The following is a 5,475-nucleotide window of genomic DNA, read 5'->3' as shown; positions in this document are numbered from 1 at the left end:
CTGGATGGATGGCTGCACGCAGAGTTGTGGTCAATGGCTCAATATCCGGCTGGAGACCTGTAACGAGTGGTGTCCTTCAGGGATCGGTGTTGGGACTGGTCTTGATCAACATCTTTGTCAGTGACATGGACAGTGGGATTGAGTGCGTCCTCAGCAAGTTCGCCGATGACACCAAGCTGTGTGGTTCGGTCGATACGTTGGAGGGAAGGAATGCCATCCAGAGGAACCTCGACACGCTTGTAAGGTGGGCTGATGCCAACCTTATGAAGTTTAACCTTGACAAGTGCAAGGTCCTGCACCTGGGTCAGAGTAATCCAAGGCACAGCTACAGGTTGGGCAGAAAAGAGATCCAGAGCAGCCCTGCCGAGAAGGTCTTGGGGGTGTTGGTTGATGAGAAAATGAACATGAGCCAGCAGTATGCACTCACAGCCCAGAAAGCCAGCCGTATCCTGGCCTGCATCAAAAGGAGCATGACCAGCAGGTCGAAGGAGGTGATCCTGCCCCTCTACTCTGCTCTCATGAGACCCCACTTAGAGTGTTGTGTGCAGTTCTGATGTCCTCAACATAAAAAGGACATGGAGCTGTTGGAACAAGTCCAGAGTAGGGCCACAAGGATGATCAGGTGACTGGAACACCTCCCGTATGAAGACAGGCTGAGAAAGTTGGGGCTGTTCAGCCTGGAGAAGAGAAGGCTGCATGGAGACCTCATAATAGCCTTCCAGTATCTGAAGGGGAGCTATAGGCCAAAGAAAGCCAAAATTATTTGCTTTCAAATGGGGAAATCCTGACACAGGAAGAAAAAATCAATTAACTTGGACAGTATTACCACAGGGGCTTAAAAACCGTCCAGCAATTTTTGGAAATCAGTTAGCACGAGAATTACAATCATGAAAGCCACCTGCTCAGAGGGGGACTCTGTTACAATATGTGGATGACCTGTTAAATGCTACAGAAACAAAGGAAGAATGTGTCCAGTGAATGGTGGGATTATTGAATTTTCTGGGACTGAATGGCTATCGGGTATCCAGACATGGCGGATCGAACCTTCAGGACCCTTATGTATGAAATTGCGTCGGTCATAGTTTGGACTCATATGATAACTGGCGCACAAGCTTGGGACCAGAACTTATACCTGAAATTAGTGCAGAATGTTACTAATGTTTTTAATCGTAGTGACTGTTGGGTGTGTGCACAGTTGCCTAAATCAGGAGAAAGCCTGGATCTCCCATTAATTGGAGTTCCAGTTCCTTACACTATCTGTATTCGAAGGAAAGGTTAAAATTTGGAATAGTTAATCCTAATCCTGGTAATAAATATTACACCTGTGCACAAAGATGTATTACACCAGGAACCAGGGTAGGAAATCTTGCTTGTTTAAATGCCACAGATGTAGGTCACCATTCAAATTGCAATCATACTATTAATATAGATGGTATTGTAGTTCAGTGGTGGCCCGTTCCTAAAGGGAAAGGGTGGTATTGGTTATGTGGAGAAAATGCTTATAAGATTCTACCCCCCAACAGGAAGGGGCATGCACCTTAGCTGCTGTAATACCCAATTTCACTATTATGGACAGGTATCCTTCGGGGACCTAGATTAGAAGCTTTGCTAAACTGATTAAGCGAGGGTTTAACCCTATTATTGAAGGGCCCCCTGCATTTCATGGTTTTGTAAGAGGGCTAATTCCATCTTTGGGAGTAAGTGAATTAGAAAAAGCAATTGTGAATATTTCAGCAACCATAGAGGAAACGGAAAGTAAAAACATTGATATAATCCAGGCAGAACAACAAGAGATAACCATCCTGTCTAAAGTGGTATTACAAAACCGAATGGCTCTAGACATGTTATTGGCATCACAAGGAGGGGCTTGTTCCATAATCAGTGAAAGCTGTTGTTCCTATATAGATCAAAGTGGCAGAATCGAAACAGATCTGGAGGAAATTTGGAAACAAACTAAGATATTTCATGAAATGGCCATGGATGACACCTCCTGGGGTTTGAAGAAATATGGAAAAAGTTAACTTCATGGTTACCCAATCTCTCCTGGTTGAGGCAACTGGTTGCAGGAATATTGCTGTTAATTATTTTAATATTGATTACTTGTGGTATATTCCCTCTTGTGTTGTAAACGGTCTATGATAAATTATGAGGATTGAAAAAGGAATGAAATTAAGCACCAAGTAGAAACGGGAAATTATTTCAAAAAGACTTTTGATGGTAATGGGAATATACAAAATGTTGCAAAAGAATTTGCAAAAGGACAGAAAAAGGGGGGAATTTGAGGCAAGGGGGCACAAAATCACAAAATGGAAGATAGAAACCTTTAGAATTAGTTTTAAGCAATGTTAAGTTTGATGGCTTTGTAACAGTAGCAATGGAAAATTACTGAGGTGCATGATACATAGAGAAAAAATAGAGTACAGCTAGAGAACATACTGAGAACTCTCACACGATAAATCGTTATAGTTGACATAGTTGTAAGAAAAACAGTCTAGAAGAACAGGACACAGGGATAAGGAGTATCTGGGAACCGCAGGTGTCCAGGATGGGCTACAGTTAAACTAACTGATAAGTAGGAGGATAGGAGGATTATTATGTCTCTGGTGCTAACGAACCAATTAAACTGGTATGAGCATCTACTGCGCATGTTTCAAAGGCTGCCAGAAGTGATGAAGATTGTTGGAAGAAGTAAGCGTCTCTCAGAGACCACCACCACAATTCTGTACGCATGCGGGGAACTTTCTGGAAAATGATGTAATCCATACGTAGCCTCCTGAATATGTATGTATGCCCAGCGTCTATAAAAGGACGGCTTGTGTGGCAATTGGGGGACCCACGTTAGGAGGAGCTATCCCTCGTGTGTCCCGGCGCCGCAATAAAGAATACCTGCTTGTCAGCTTGAAAACTTTGTTGGCAAGTTTGTTCCTGGATTTTTCTCCAAATCATGTGTTTTTTTCAGAACTGCTTGTGTTTCTGTGAAGATAGATGATGATGAAATTATCACTGTCGGAAATTATTCCAGTCTTTGTATTTGTAACTTTATCAAAATTATTGAGTGTGACTTTACATATTTAGCACCAGTTGTATCCCATCAACAAATAGAATCTAATTATACAATATATCATATATTGTCACCCACACCCATTGGAATAAATCTTACCCTGGTAAGACAGTTAATAAAGCACCCTGATCTAATTAACATTCTGAAAGAAATACAGGAAAATAGAAAGAAAACTTTTTTTTTTTTTTTTACTACTCATCACAATTCAGAAGAAATAAATAGGGTCTTACAAAGAGTAAGACAGGATACAAATCATCATTGGTGGAATGCACTTTTTGGGTGGTCACCCACTGCTACTGGCATTCTAAATGCGTTACTTCACCCTATCATTGTTCTTCTAGTATTAATTGGTATAAACTTCATAATCTCTATTGTGTTATTTGTTTAAAATTGGAGAATGCTGCGACGAGTGGCGATTTTAACTTCTTTGTCAAAGGCATATGATAAAGTGTTAAAAGATACCTTTCATAAGAGATCGCTAAAAGAAGAACCTGTGTATTAGTAAAAGAATTTACTAACTTTATAGACAAGGGGGGAATGATGTGAGGGGTTAACCAATGTACGAGGGGGTAGGTTAAGCCACTTGCCTGACAATGTTACTGCTCGTTCATGCTTATAGTACTCGCAGTGTACGAGGGGGTAGGTTAAGCTGCTGTCACAGTGTAACTGCTTGTTCATGCTTATCATACTTGCCGTGTGTGCTAGAACAAGATGTAAGGACATGTCTACTGTTAAGAGGTAGGGACCGTGACTTGGTTTCCGTCCTTTGGACCCCCAGGCCGGCTGAAATTGGCTCTGCGGTATGGACAATGACCAAGCCTCCAGGGAGCATGCATAACGACTAGGGGTGAAAAGTTCAGGCTCGAGGAAGACTTGTTTACTTCATCTTGAGACCCTTGCCCACGACCACCAGGAGGTGGCCATTGGCCCCACTGTGCCAGCATCAGAGAAACCAGGTGATGATGTGCTCCCCTGGATGATGGGTGAAATCTTTTTGCATATTTCGTACCTTGTTTGAGGTCTGGGGTCAAGAACTCATCTCTTCTTCTTCCTCTTCCTTTGCAACCCTAACTGTTCTATAATTCACATAACTCCCAGTCATATGTATTAAGTGCATTGTTTTTTTCACTATGCGGGTTGCTTTTTGTGCCTCTTGTTTGCTTTTCCCCTTGCATACAGGGGCAACTGATATTGGCACGAATTGGTCCTCTGGTTTAGCTGCAGTGATTATCACTGGTTGGAGTGGCTGCAGTATCTGTTGTTGGGGTTGGTGCAGCCACTGGGCTTGAGGTTTGAGTAGCACCAGCAGCTGTGCTGTGTGTTGCTGTTGGGGTTTGGGTAGCTGCTGTACTTGTCACTGGGGTTGGTGTAGTTGCTGTGCTAGGAGCTGGAGTAGCTATGCTGTCTGTTGCTTTGCCATCAGATCCAGAGACATTTTTTTCCCTTTGAAGGTGCTGGATATTGTTGAACAGGGTTCTGTAAGCATAGGCCAAGCCCCAGCACCTTGCCATGATTTACCCCTCTCTGGTATGACCAGGATGACAACACACTTCGTTTAAGCGTTTTACTAATTTTTCTGGATTTTGCACTTGTTCAGTGGTGAAATTCCAAAGCGCTGGAGGGGCCCAGTGGACTAGATACCTGCCCATACTATCCCACGCACCCTGCCACTCATGACTGTCCAGCCTCGGGGAAAATCTCTTGGTCCTCCTATATCGTTGTCTAACCCTAGACAAGACCCAAACCTGACTTTGCTTAACTTTCAAGATCAGACAAATTGGTCATGGGTAAAATACACTCTGTATGTGTGCCAACATGGTGATCCCCATCACAATTAGCAGGCAGGTCTTGAGGGTATCCAAAGACCATTCAAAACCTTCAGAACTCTCAAATGGTGCTGCTGCACTTGTCACTGGGGCTGGTGTAGCTGCTGTGCTCCATGCAGTTTATATAGTGGGCATGATGTGCTGTGGTATGGAATGGGCTAGTTTGGGTCAGGTGTCCTGTTTCTGCTTCCTCCTGGCTTCCCTTCCTCCCTGGCACAGCATGAGACTCACGAAGTCCTTGGTCAGAGTAAACATTACTTAGCAACAACTAAAAACATCGATGTTATCAGCGTTTTTCCCAGGCTGAAAGTCAAAACCACAGCACTGCACCAGCTACTAAGAAGGAGAAAAACGACTGCTATAGCTGAACCCAGGACAGAGTGGACTGTGATTTTAATCACCTGAATGGTTTGGATTGGAAGGGATCTTAAAGTTCATCTAGTTCCCTGCCATGGGCAGGAATACCTTCCACTAGATGAGTTTGCTTAATCTTTGAACCTTGTTAAATTTGGAGTACTAGAGTGTGCATCTTTGGTTCACTGTCCATATTCAATTTCTGTTTGTGTAGGAATAAGCAATGTTCACTTA

Source organism: Pezoporus wallicus, unplaced genomic scaffold, assembly GCF_028554395.1.
Source record: "Pezoporus wallicus isolate ANWC-B61680 ecotype Strahan unplaced genomic scaffold, APGP_CSIRO_Pwel_v1 contig_13950, whole genome shotgun sequence".
NCBI classification, from domain to species: Eukaryota; Metazoa; Chordata; class Aves; order Psittaciformes; family Psittacidae; genus Pezoporus; species Pezoporus wallicus.
This window is presented reverse-complemented; position numbering follows the sequence as displayed.